The sequence below is a fragment of the Anolis carolinensis genome, chromosome 2 (genome assembly GCF_035594765.1).
Source record: "Anolis carolinensis isolate JA03-04 chromosome 2, rAnoCar3.1.pri, whole genome shotgun sequence".
Taxonomy (NCBI): domain Eukaryota; kingdom Metazoa; phylum Chordata; class Lepidosauria; order Squamata; family Dactyloidae; genus Anolis; species Anolis carolinensis.
In genome coordinates, this window is record NC_085842.1 from 84,479,148 (window position 1) to 84,493,886 (window position 14,739).

Consider the following 14,739-nt stretch of genomic DNA (forward strand, 5'->3'; position numbering starts at 1 on the left):
AAAGAACCACAGTGTCCAAAAGTAATAATAAAATCGTATTAGTACCACTTTATTTTGAGCACAGTTTTTTTAAAAAAAACAAGTTGGACAAGAATGTTAAGACAAAAATACTGACAAGAATGGAAGTCTTTCTATCAATATATATTAGAAAGAGGAAGGGAAGGAGGGGGGGGGGAAGAGAGGGAGAGAGAGAGGGAGGGAGGGAGGGAGAGAGAGACCTAATGGACAAGGTTGTTGTATGTTTTCCGGGCTGTATGGCCATGTTCCAGAAGTATTCTCTCCTGACGTTTCACCCACATCTATGGCAGGCATCCTCAGAGGTTGTGAGGTATGGAGAAACTAAGCAAGGAAAGTTTATATATATCTGTGGAAAGTCCAGGGTGAGAAAACTCTTGTCAGTTGGAGGCCAGTGTGAATATTGTAGTTAATCACCTTAATTAGCATTGTATAGCTTCATCTCCTGGCTTCTTCCTGCCTGGGGGCATCCTTTGTTCAGAGTCATTAGCTGCCCCTGGTTGATTCATGTCTGGAACTCCTCTTTTTTCAAAGTTTTGCTTCCTATCCACTGTTCTGATTTTTGAGATTTTTAATACTGGTAGCTAGATTTTTTAAATTTTGTTGAAGTTGTCCACATGCTTGTGGATTTCAATGGCTTCTCTGTGTAGTCTGACATGATAGTTGTTGGAGTGGTCCAGCATTTCTGTGTTCTCAAATAATATACTGTGTCCAGGATGGTTCATCAGGTGCTCTGCTATGGCTAATTTCTCTGGTTGAGTTAGTCTGCAGTGCCTTTCATGTTCTTTGACTCATGTTTGGGTGCTGCGTTTGGTGGACAAGTCTAGAGATAGAAACTGTTGGAATACTCATGTGTTAATGTAAAAACAAGCAGAAGTAAATAACTTGTTCGAGGTGAGGTCAGACCAAAACAGAACAGAATGGTTCTATTTCTTCCCTCGATCTATACTACACTCTTATTGATGCAGCCTGGATTCATATTGACCTGTTAGCTGCCGCATCACACTGTTGTGTACACAGCTTGTGGTGTACTAAGATTCCAAGATATCTTTCACATGTACTGTTGTCAAGTCAGACATCACCCATCCTATATCTGTTCATTTAATTTTTTTCTACTTAAGTGAAGTATCTTACATTTCTGTTTAAGAATCTGGTAGATTCTTCAAGTGATTCCATGCTATGCTCCCCCCATCCCCCGATGTTACCTCAGAGTTGTGTTAAGGGCCTAGCAAATTACTGTTTCTCTAGGAATCTCTAGATTTTCTAGAATCTCTAGTGCAACTTTATGATAAATTGGGACCAGAAATCAGTTAATTTAATGGTGTTTGGTCGTATCCATGATTTCAGTTAACTGGTCTGGCCAGGATAGTATCTCCCACAGTTACATAGATTTTTTTGTATTGTGAGACTCCAGTGTTCTCATGCAAAGAAAAGTCAATACAGATAGTGACACTACAATAATCCACCAATAAGTCAGTAATACAAGCATTGATGTCTTTATATCAGCTCAATTACTATGTGAAAGACAACATCCCACACAAGTTACTCAACAGTCTGATTTGCTATGGCCCTTGGTTCTTAAAAATACAACTATTTTCAAGAACGTCTTTTAATGGGTCTTATTTATTGTTTATCCAAATCCAAATTTATTTAATGCTTAGACCATAGGTCTTTCGCATGCAAGACAAACAAACAAATACACAAAAGCCAGACCATCAAATACAATATAAAACATGCCATTAAAACCCTATATAAATCATTAAAACATTAAAATGCTGCAAATATCAATGTCAGGATATGCCCTTTAAATACTACATATGTCATGGATTAGCACCAACATAATTAAAAACAAGATAAAACCAAGTAAGTACAGCATTATTAAAACCCAAGCAGTGAACACCTTGGATATTAAAAAAACACTATTAGTTAAAAGCATCCCCAGCACAGTTGACCGCGATATCGGAGATCAGTTTTGCCCGGATTTTCTGAGCTGCCAGGGCAAAAAGGGCCACCTTTTGAGTAACTGCAGGGTTAATGTCGGACAGAGGGTAGAACATCCTTTCTGACACCGTATTCATTAGGAGGGGATAAAGAATAGGTCCCAGAATTTTAGTTCTTGGCTCAGAATACAAAGGGCAGGAAAACAAATAGTGAGGCAAATCCTCAATTTCTGGGGCCCCCCACACACATAAACGAAGAGCCAGAGGGATGCCTGTATGTCTACCATCAATCACAGCTGTGGGCATACTTTGGAAACGAAGGGCTGTGAAGGCTTGCCTAAGTTTTGGAAATGTGAGCCTAGTCAGGTAGATAGCCCTCTCATGGTCAAGTTGTACAGTCTGTACCAGTGAGAAAATTTTGAGTTATTAATAGCCTGCCTATCCAGGTGAACACTCTGATTGAAAATATATTCCTTGAGCTTCTCCCTTGAGTTCAAGATGGAGGGTGTATTGGTCAGAGTGGGGTGAAATTCAAGCAGTTTCTGGTGTCTTGTATTCCAGACTTTGCATTTTGCTATCTGTTCAAAACATCCCCTGGGATATTTATTGTTTATTGTTTCGGGGGCCCTGGTGGCACAGTGCGTTAAAGCGCTGAGCTGCTGTACTTGCGGACCAAAAGGTTCCGGGGCTGTGGCGCAGACGGGAGAGCAAACCAGTTGCAATTAACTGCAATGAATCACTGACCAGGAGGTCATGAGTTCGAGGCCCGCTCGGAGCTATGTTTGTCTTGTCTTTGTTGTATGTTAAAAGGCATTGAATGTTTGCCTATATGTGTAATGTGATCCACCCTGAGTCCCCTTCGGGGTGAGAATGGCGGAATATAAATGCTGTAAATAAATAAATAAATAAAAATAAATAAATCCTGGGAGCGGAATGAGCACCCGCTCTTAGCCCCAGCTTCTACCAACCTAGCAGTTTGAAAACATGCAAATGTGAGTAGATCAATAGGTACCGTTCCGGCAGGAAGGTAACAGCGCTCCATGCAGTCATGCTGGCCACATAACCTTGGAGGTGTCTACAGATAACGCCGGCTCTTCGGCTTAGAAATTGAGATGAGCACCAACCCCCAGAATCGGTCACGACTGGACTTAACGTCAGGGGAAAACCTTTACCTTTATTTATTGTTTCACTAAATGTCATCAATTGGATCTATTTTACCCATTTTTGTACATCACTCTGAGATTTGTTTTTCTAAAAAAAAAGGCAGTATGAATATGTTCTAAAAACAAAATAAAACACCCATTGAGTGAATCATAGCCAAGATCGTGTTGTAGCTCCTTCCATAACAGGGTTGTGCAAGGCCTGAGATATCTAGACTGGTGGGAGACAATTGTAGATGTCTATGTGTCTTTCCAGAAGAGACATGAATTGTAGTACAACTCTGGAAATGCTTTCACAAAGGAATCTCTGAGAATTCCTTATACAAGCCAAAGGAAAAAAAATCCAACTGGCCAGTTATATATAGTGTATAGTCCCAGTTGGATCCCAGACCACCTGTAAATCACTATTAAAGTTTCCCCCCCACTCTTAGATACCATATAAAAAGCACTGAGGCAAGAAATTAAGTGCAAGAAGCAGTTGCTTTCAGGTGGATGGCTACCAATCCAAAGGCAGCTATTTTGTCTTAATGGATTTTGTAGGGGGGTGGATGGTAAGAATCAGACAAAGCTGGTGTGGGGAGAAGTAGCAGGAAAACAAAGGTAGGTTGCAAAGGGACGGTGGTGATGTCTGGAGTTCCAGACTGTTGTATGAAGATAAAAACTTCATCTGAAAACTGTTTGCCATCTTGATTTCAGGTATAGACTTCTGTGCTTTGTTAGTCATATAACAGGCACAGATTCACCAGAAGAAGCTTTTGCATATAATTGTATTCCAATGGTAGGAAAAAAACCCAATATCTATAGAACATCTGTGACTTGCCACAATATTGTTCAAAAGCACCAGTGTCCTAAGAAGAAACAGCAACTATAAAAGTGACAGACACAGGCAGTGCAATATGCCACTTGAATTTCCTAACAAGGATACTGAGAATTGCTGTGTAATGAAATGCCAAATCGCTGATATGATGAGGGACCTTGTAACAGAACACTGAGAGCCTGTTAGAATAATTTCATCCAGATGCTGTATGTAAATTTTGAAGTCCATTCCGTAAAAATATCCTATAATAAAAGATAGTCTCTCTCTCTCACAGCCATGCCCCTTATGAAAAGATTCTTAAAAGGAGATGCATGTCAGGGTGCTTTTGTTAGTATTTAGGCCTCTCAAAAGCTGATGACAAAATCAATGAATGTGATTGAATGAAAAGGTGTATACATTCAGGGATTTATTGATCCAAACATTCAGGGATTTATTGATCCAATACAGAGGATTTGTTTGCACAGGCAGAGAGATTCACCATTGCGTGGGCATGGTCGACTGTCCCCGTCGTATGCTGGTTAACAATAAACACACTGACAATAACTGCTTTTGGGTAAAACTGGCCACAACATTTTATTGGTTACAGAAAGAAGGGTTGGCTGCCTGCATGGGTCCCGGATCAACGATCAGACAGCCCAATGCTGTCTGATCCACAAGAGTCACGGCACAACCGACACCTGACCCGGTAGTCGGTCTCCAGCGCCACCTGGCGGTGGCCAACATATCCCCTCCCCCCTAATGCCAATGAAAAGGGGGGGGGGTGGAGTATTTTACGAGATCCGCGACCCATGTCATACGCCACCAACAGTTGTGACAAACAAAGTAACATGAAAGCCAGCAGGGTGGGCGGGATGGCAAGCTGCAGCCTCAGAATGGCTGCTGAAGACCTTGTTGGGGGCGGAGCCTGGTGCGGCCCCGCCCACGGAGGGCCCTGACGGCGGGAAACTTTCCCGCCGCGCCGAGGGGGCTCCTGGGAAGAAGAAGCCCCCTGGTCGCCGCCATGCTGGAGGGAGGGAGCGCCCTTCCCAGCAACCTGCAGGGCCCGGTGAGTCGGGCCCTGCCCTTTGCGTGGGCATGGTCGACTGTCCCCGTCGTATGCTGGTTAACAATAAACACACTGACAATAACTGCTTTTGGGTAAAACTGGCCACAACATTTTATTGGTTACAGAAAGAAGGGTTGGCTGCCTGCATGGGTCCCGGATCAACGATCAGACAGCCCAATGCTGTCTGATCCACAAGAGTCACGGCACAACCGACACCTGACCCGGTAGTCGGTCTCCAGCGCCACCTGGCGGTGGCCAACATATCCCCTCCCCCCTAATGCCAATGAAAAGGGGGGGGGGGGGTGGAGTATTTTACGAGATCCGCGACCCATGTCATACGCCACAAAAGGAGGGTGGGGACCCCCCACTCTCCTTGCCGCCAACCCTAACTTCCGTAGCCAACAAATAAAACAATAACTTGAAAACAATGTGAGTAACTGGATGCCGCTTGCCCCAGCAGTGGTCCTGAGGCGCTGCCATGCAGCTGTCCGATAACCTGAGTCCTCCACCACCTCGCCACTGTATGCGAGAGTCCTAGACAATCCGTCCAGTGCCTAGCGGGCAATTTTGTCCTTCCTGTGGCGTCCTCGGCGCCCGGCTCCTCCCGAGTGACCACTACTGTATGATGCCATCTCCGTCCCTTCGATCGATCTTCTCAGTTCACGGCAGCACACCTGAAGAAAAGGAGGAGAGGGGCCGGCAGACCTCGTAGCCTCCTGTAGAAGGCCGGGTCTGATGTATGAAGTATAAGCCTCTGATTTCCACCTTCCCATAGTTTTTATGATGTCCACTGGCACGCCCCCCACCGCTGCAGTGGTGGCTGCTCCTATTCTGAATGAATGCCCTCCGTATTCCGCTGCGGGGAGGCCCAGGCCGGTTAGGGCGCTGCGGAATATAGCCATGAACTGGTACCTAGATAGCGGGGGTACCGTTTTGATGAATGAAAAGCGTACCTGGGGATGACCTGCGTATGTGTAGATATTCGGAAAGTGCCCTGACTGGACACAACCGCCCTGGTTCTAACCCTTGAATGCTGAGGGATGCCCCTCTCCCCCCTTGATCGGTCTTGGATTGTCTGATCCTGATGACCAACGAGTTATGCCCAATGGAGACATCCCTGAGCTGTAGTGCCTTCCCTGACCCATCAGCCTTGGAGTCGGCTACCACCTCCCCCAGTCTGAGTGCCCCGAAGAAAGCTGTGGTATAAGCTGCTGTGAAAAGTTTCACCTCGTAACGTGAAGTGCAGATTTTCTTCAGTGACGAGATGAGCCTGCTAAGGATGTTGAAGACCTTGTTGGGGGCGGAGCCTGGTGCGGCCCCGCCCACGGAGGGCCCTGACGGCGGGAAACTTTCCCGCCGCGCCGAGGGGGCTCCTGGGAAGAAGAAGCCCCCTGGTCGCCGCCATGCTGGAGGGAGGGAGCGCCCTTCCCAGCAACCTGCAGGGCCCGGTGAGTCGGGCCCTGCCCTTTCATCCGAATGAATGAGCCACAAAAATTCACTTTCCATGGATAGAAAACTCACTTTACACAACATTGATGCAAACACAATGAACACAAATTGCTCAAGGATAAAATGCTTCTGTAGCCCATTTATTAAAAAAGTCGAATCTTCATGAAAGAATTATCAAACAATCAGAGATCAAGGGACGCTAACTCGTTTCCAGGAAAAATTCAAAGTGCTCTCTATGGCCTTTGAAGCCCTCTTGGCTTGGATTCAGACTACAGTCAACACTCCACATTCATTAAGGGCGCAGAACCCCCGTGAGAGTACAAAACCAATTAATAAAAAAATTTAAAACCTAAGAACACTTCTCTAGGAATTTCTAGACTTTCTGGCATAATTCTATGGTCAATCTATGCTGGAGGATCTAGAAATTGCTAGGGAGAACGTATTAATCAAATTAGCATGTAGTGGAATCCATAAAAGTGAAACCAGAAAAATGTATAGGGATGACTGTATTTGAAGAACTATATCTTCCAACATGAAGATGCTTATGCTCTCAGGTTTGCAGGAGAAGGCTTTCTCTTGGCTCCACTGCCATTCCAAGCACATTTGGTGAGGACAGAAGAGAGCCTTCTTGGTGGCTGCTCCCGAGTTATAGAACTCCTCTCCCTGGGCTTCTTCCTGGCTGTCTTTCCATAGACATGTAGCTACCTTTTTATATAAGGATCTTTAGTATGCTGTGGAAAATAAATCTTTTACTCAGAGGAGATGTAGTATTTTTGTTATTCTGTTTAAAATGTCTTACAATGTTGTTTTAACTTGTATAGACACAACATCTAATTATTCATTCTCTACTGAAATCCATGTAGCTTGTACCACAAACCTAACATTTCCTCCTAAGTAAATCCTACTAAGTTCAGTGGTATGTTTTTTCATGTAAGTGAATTTAGGATTTCAGCTTCAAAATGCTTAAAACAGGGCTGTATCAGACTCATTGAGCACAATATCAGACAGGTCTGTAAATCTCAACTGACATAATTTCATGCATTAATCTAAGTGTCATAAAGTTAATTGCTTAACTTGATAAGATCTTACACCCCTAAGTCCTGATGGTCTTTTTTTATTAAATATCAAAATGACTTTCTGTGAACAGCCCAGTGCCCATAATATTTTATACATAGCATAAAGTGTTAGATCTATATTTTAAATAAAACTTTTAGTCTTGTTATTTCATGGCATGCTTTATAGTTCTCTATAAAATAATTTTTCAGTTCAATGATCATCCAAACATGTTCTGTGAAGGCTGCAATTTAAAAGGAAGCAATCCTAATTGGCTATTTGCATTGCAAATTTTTGTATATCATCTACTTATCTCACTCTTTTGGTTAATAATTTCTGGAAGATCTTTTCATTTCTGTCTAAAAACTGGTGTAGCCAATAAACTCATATTATAATTGAAAATGATTAAAAGTTAATTTTGGGGACTAGAACTCCCAGAATCTTCCCTGTATGGGAACATTCACTTTGGCTTTTTGGTTTCATAGCCCAATTTTCTTGACTGTGTTTATTAGTGTGGGGAAATTCTGCTTTCACCTTCCCACCTCCCAACTGTAATGGATGTATTTGTTTAATAAATTATATGACAGGTACAAATGTTTTAGGCATGCAAACATACTGTGTAAAACAGCCTTTGCTTTCAAGAAGTATTTCTCAACCTTTAACTTTTCAGATGTTTTAGACTTCAGCTCCCACTAGCCCCAGCCAGTATGACCAATATTAAGGCATTCTGGAAGATAAAGTTCAGAATGCCCCAAAACATCAGAATTGAGAAGCACTCCAGATCCCAGTTCTTCTGAAATGGGGAAGATTGATAGATAAAGTCAAAGGAAAAGGAAAATATAAAGAACTGAACCATTATCTTTTTATGAATGATCAATTAAAATAATATCTGAATGAAGGAAAGTACTGTTCCCAGAGGCTGTGGGGTGTGTGTGTGAAATACCAATAGAAAAAATGGGAGATAAAGGTGGAATCAGCAAGGTCAGTATATTGAAATGGTGATGGATTTTGATAGTATTCTACCTGTGTTTACAATAAAAACATATTGAAAAAAAAAGAATTGAGAAGTACTGATTCAGAACCTGTATACCCTGCTTTTTAATCCACTGATTCTAAAAGCATGGTTGACCCATGTATAGTAAAAACAAACTCAGAGTCACACATTGAAACAAGAAGAGAACCCCAAAGTCTTTTAGTTCTTAAGCTATTGTATACATTGCACCATTATTCATGCTGAGCATGAATTGCATCGTCTACAAAACAAAACAAAAAAGCAATATTTCCAAGCCCTGCTCTATAATCTAAAGGCAAAACAATTCAAAACAATTGGACATGATCCCCAACCTACTTTTTCAGCCCAGCAGCAGCCCAACTGAAGAGCTCCTGGAACTATAGATCAAAGCATTGGGCAATTATGCTTGCAGCACTTTCCTAGTCATGGAGCATATTGGGATAAGTAGTGTATCCAAGGATGTATCTCCAACTACCTAATCTTGAACTGTCTCAGGAGACTACTGCAGATGTCATTGCCTTGTGCATAAATCTGCATGTTGTTGTTGTTGTTGTTGTTGTTGTTGTTGTTGTTGTTGTTGTTGCTGCTGCTGCTGCTGCTGCTGCTGTTGATCTTGTTGTTTGCCTTCAAGCCATTTCCATTGTATTGCAACCCTAAGTAGAATCCATCATGAGGTTTTCTTGGTATACTTTGTTCAGAGGGTGGCTGCTGTCCTCTGAGCCTTGCCAAATGTGACTTGCCCAAGGCTATCCAGGGGGTTTCCGTGGCCAAGGAGAGATTTGACTCCCAATCTCTTTGGCCCCTTCTACATTGCCCTATATCCCAGGATCTGATCCCAGATTATCTTTTTATCCCAGATTATCTGGCAGCGTAGACTCATATAATCCAGTTCAAAGCAGATAATCTGGGATCAGATCCTGGGATATAGGGCAGTGTAGATTCAATCTTAGAGTCCCAGTCCAACGTTCAAACTTCTATACTATACTAGTCCTGATCTGAAGGAAAGCCTTCAATTGGGATGCTATCAGATTGTGAAGGCATGTAAGTACAGCAGTGAAATTCTGCTGTCATTATTGCATCTAATTATTCAGAATCTCAGCCATTCTTTCTCTCTCTCTCTCTAGTGATGGCCTTGTTCTGGCTCAGTTACACATTAATATAGTGAGGAGATCTATCTTCCCTCCTCCTCTGCTAGAAAATAGCTTGATTTAGACCAGGGGTCCACAGGTAGAATGCGGCACTCCAATGTCATTTACAAATTCACTTTATTATGGTTAATGACCAGTTCGAGAGAAGAGGGACATAGTCCCGTACAAGCTTTAAAATAGGTGTATTATTGTTAGGACATTAAGATAATTAACTTAAGAATCTAAGCTAAGTTAAAAGCCATATACAGGATTATATTAAAACCCAACAATATTTATGGAATTAAGGGGAGGGGAGGGAACAGGGATGCTCATGTGGCACAGGGAAGGGAATCGCCTAGAGCATCTTGGATGGAGGGCGATTAATAAGTAATTAAATGATGATGATGATGATGATGATGATGATGAGATAACCCAGTTCAAAGCAGATATTGTGGGATTTTCTGCCTTGACATTCTGGGTTATATGACTTTGTGGAAGGGCCCTCAATCTGTTTCTTAGACCCCTTCCACACTGCCCCTATATCCCAGGATATGACCCGAGAATATCTCTTATCCTAGATTATCTGGCAGTGGAGACTCATATAATTCAGGTTAAAGCAGATAATCTGTGATAAGATCCTGGGATATAGAAGGGGTCTTAGTTCATGAGATGAATGGGGGGAAATTGTGGGTTTTAGCTTAACTAAAATATGTATCACTCAGAAAACAAAAATCACATTTAAAAAAGTATTTTATACATACAGTTTTATTGATTTAATGCAATAATTGAATCTCCAGTGCAACCAGTTTTCTTAACAGACAATGCTTTCTTTACATGTGTCTAGTGGTTTCTATACCCCAGCAGCAACAATCTCAAAGTAATATTCAAAAATAAGGAGTTTGATAATAACTCAAAAGTCCTCCTCTGCCTCCCTGTGGTTATTTTTATGCAGCTCACATAAGAGTGTTTTTTAAAAAGTTTTCATTATTTCTGTGAATCTGAGTGACTTCTGTTTGTAAGGGGACATTGTTATATAGCAATCTCTTGCTTGTTATTTTGATACATATAGAGCTGACAATTGTCTGTTTCACAATAGTTAAAGGTAATGACTGACAGCACAGTCTTCCTCTTTGTTTCAAAAAGCTGTAGAGCTGGAAGAGACAGGGCTGGCCCAGTGAATAAACAAAATGAGCAATGCCTCAGGCAGGTGTTGGTGGAGGCCAGCGGGAGCAATCTTCTTTGCCCTTGGACATTCCTCTCTCTTGAAAGACAGACCTGTGTGCCAAAAGGTTTATCCCACACTCCCTAAACTATTCTCCTAAATTATCACTTTGATGCCATTGAAAGTGGGCACAGGAGAGTGCCATCTTCTACTTTGCACCAGGCAGAAAAATATCTAGGATTATTCTTAGCTGGCTCATAGCCAGGATTTTAATGGAGGGGGGGGGGGGCTGGGATTTTGGTTCGGGGAGGGAGGCTGAGTCTGAGTGAGAGAGGATCCACCCTAGCAAACCTTTTGTATTGTTATCCCAATGCATATGGGATATATTGAGCATGGTGATCAGATCATGATATGAATAAACATAACAGTTTAAATGATAATAAACCACCATGAGAATTTGGGGGGGGGGGCTGAACCCCCTCAAGCCCCCCCCCCCCCGGCTACATGCCTGATTCTTAGGAAAAGGCTGCATGTAATCTATTCCAATCTAGTGGTTAAAAAAGGACCAGAATGACATAAATCATTTCTTTTCTTTTAGCAAGTAAAGTGCTTTGCTTATATAAACTCAATAACCATTGTACCAACTTGAGATAGGCTACCATAATCAACCCTATATATGCAGTGTCTGAGCTGAGAGTAAGAGATGGGCAATGCAACCCTAGCTCAAAAAATTATCAGCTCTGGAGCAAGGAGTTAGAGTTAGCCACAAGTCCCTTCTGGCAGCAGAAATCCTATTCTGCTAGAACCCTTTTCTGCCAGCTGATACCAGAATTGGCCATTTTGCCTCATCTCCCGAGGAGCTAATCAGGATACATGTTGCATTCAAACTGCTTCCATCTCAGGGACACAGTCGCAGCATTCATGCAAAGTTTAAGTAATGTGAGGGCTGTACTAAAAAAAAAGCCCTATATTCCTTGACTGGGAGCCATTAGGGGCCTTCTACATAGGCTCAAAATCCAAGAGAAAGTGGGATAAAAGGGGTGGTGATGGATAGATGACACTTGTCAAAAATGTGCACTGAATTGCATCATCGGCTGAAAACCATGAGTTTAAATTAAAAGGTACGCTATGGCTTCCAGATGGCTTTGACCTACAGCTCCTGTAAAGCTTAACCAGCACAGCCAACAGTGAGAAGTTATGAAAGTTTCCCCAAAACATCTGGAGGGGCACAGATTTAAAATTCTGTCGTTATGTGCTTTCAAGAGGACTCTAACATATGTAGCCCTGTTCTAAGGTTGAGAGAATATGATTTGCCTAGGGTCATCTTGTGAGTTCCCATGGCTAATCTGGAGGCTGGTTTTCCAGTGTGGTTGTTCCACAGTCAAAAGACAACACTGAGTTGGCTCTATCCCAAAGTATACAGACTTATTTTTTTATAAGGCAGCTGTCACCAAGCAATGCTTCCTCAGTATACATGATATTAGATCAGTTCTGATTCAGTGAACAAGCAGTAGCATTCAAAAATGGAAAGTGGTTGCAGATTAGATCAAACAGAGTCTAGCACAGTCTACAGGTCAAGATTGGGATATGTGTGTGCCTCTCCAGGGGTTATTGGACTACATCTCACATCATTGTTAGCCAAAATGAAGAGGGGCGATGGGATGGAAAGTCCAGAAATACCTGGATGGCCATGCATTCTGCCTAATACAGATTGAGTAACAAGTATAATATAACTATATATACCCCTTTGGTTAATAATTTTATAGAAGAGTGACATGTTTGTCCATTGCAGGAGAAAACCAGGCTATATCACTTTAAAATGAATATAAGTTATATACTTTGGCAGTTATATATACATATTGGGGTGGAGGGATAAATAGTGTGGTCAGATCGAAATGAAAGGTGAAAAATGCAATCAATAGTAACTGTGTGAACAGTCAAGAATGATTAACAATTAAGCCCAAAATCAGTTTTCCCACATGATGAACTGTATGTTTAGACCAAGCATGATTCAAGACAGCCCAGGGCTGGAATGTAGGGAAAGGGATATTCAATGCAGCAGATTTTGTTAGCTCTGACAGCTATGAAATGAGATTATTGGTTAACACTACCACCTGAGGGGCTATGATTCAGAATAGATATACTCTCGACACCAGCTTTAGTACTTTTAAATTATTTTATTTCTGAGCAAAGCTGAAGGGACTCATATGTTAGGGTGGCATCACATTCCTATATCCAATTGCTAGTCTCACAAAGAATAAACTCATCAAAACAATGAGATTTATGTGTTGATTTGTCATCCAGCAGTAGATTAAATTGAGCCACACTACTGGGATTTGCAATTGGGTTTAAGCCACAATGTTTTTCTGGTGATAGTTTCACCAATGATGTTTAGTCACATAAGCAATAGCAAGTATTTATCTAGATCCTGTTTTATGTTTGCAGTGCAGACAACTGTTGAATTGCATCAAGCCAGTATGAGGAGCAAATTATCTAAATTGGATGGATTCCTCTTGGAAGAAAAGCAACAAGGGATTATATTCCAAACGTATACTGCCCTATCTGAATTGGCCAATATCAAAATGGATTGATTCAAATATTAATAGCAGTGAAGGAGAAAGAATGGAATCCCATCTTTTAAACTCTAAAGGAACTGCCATTGTAACCTAAAGTCATGGATAGATGTGTGGGTGCTAGAACTGCTCATGAGCAACCACCTCAGGCAGTAATTGCTGTAGTGGTTGTGAAGTTTTGGGAGGAATGGGCTTTGAAACAATGCAAGCCCCATGTGGCCTAAATTAGCATAAGGCGCAATGCAGTGAATGACATCTGAAGGTTTTGACTATCAGGGTCATTTTCTTGCTTCAGTAGTGGCTCCTTCCCTATTCTGCATATAACAGCTACAGTACTGATATTTGAATCTTACTTCAACACTGACAACATGGGGTCACCCACACTACACAATTATTGAACTATGATTCGACTTTATTTTCTGTGGTTCTATCCTATGGAACCCTGGAGTTTGTAGTTTGTTTGTTTTTTTCGTGTCCGGAGCAACTTGAGAAACTGCAATTCACTATTGGTGTAAGAGAATTGGCCGTCTGCAAGGACATTGCCCAGGGGACACCTGGATGTTTTGATGTTTTTACCATCCTTGGGGGAGGCTTCTCTCATGTCCCCGCATGGAGCTGGAGCTGATAGAGGGAACTCATCTACACTCTCCCTGGGTTGGATTTGAACCTGCAAGCTTCAGGTCAGCAACCAAACCTTCAAGTTGTCAATTCTGCCGGCACAAGGGTTTAACCCACTGTGCCACCGGGAGCTCCTTGTTGTTTGATCAAAGGCACAGAAAGGCCTTTGACTGAGAATTCTAAATGTTCCTGTGTTGAGCAAAGGAAGATAGACTCATTTGAACTGTGGTGTGAGAGGAAAATTCTGCGAGTTCCTTGGACCTCAAGAAGATCCAACCAGTCCATCCTCCAGGAAATAATGCCTGACTGCTCACTGGAGGGAAGGATACTAGGGGCAAAGATGAAGTATTTTGGCCACATCATGAGAAGACAGGAAAGCTTGGAGAAGAGAATGATGCTGGGGAAAATGGAAGGAAAAAGGAAGAGAGGCCGACCAAGGACAAGATGGATGGATGGTATCCTTGAAGGGACTGGCTTGATCTTGAAGGAGCTGGGGGTGGCAACAATCAACAGGGAGCTCTGGTGTGGACTGGTCCATGAGGTCACAAAGAATCTGAAGTGACTAAATGAATAAACAGCAAACTGTGTGTTATTTTCAGAATCCCATAGCATGGACGAGTGCAGTTAAAGTGGAATAATAGTGCCATAACTATGTAGTGTGAATGGACCTCTGTTTCCAACGTTGAAGTAAAAGTCAGCTACCACTTTTGTTGTCCTTATATGTGGAACGGGGGGGAAGAATCACCATTTAAGCAACAAAGTTATCTT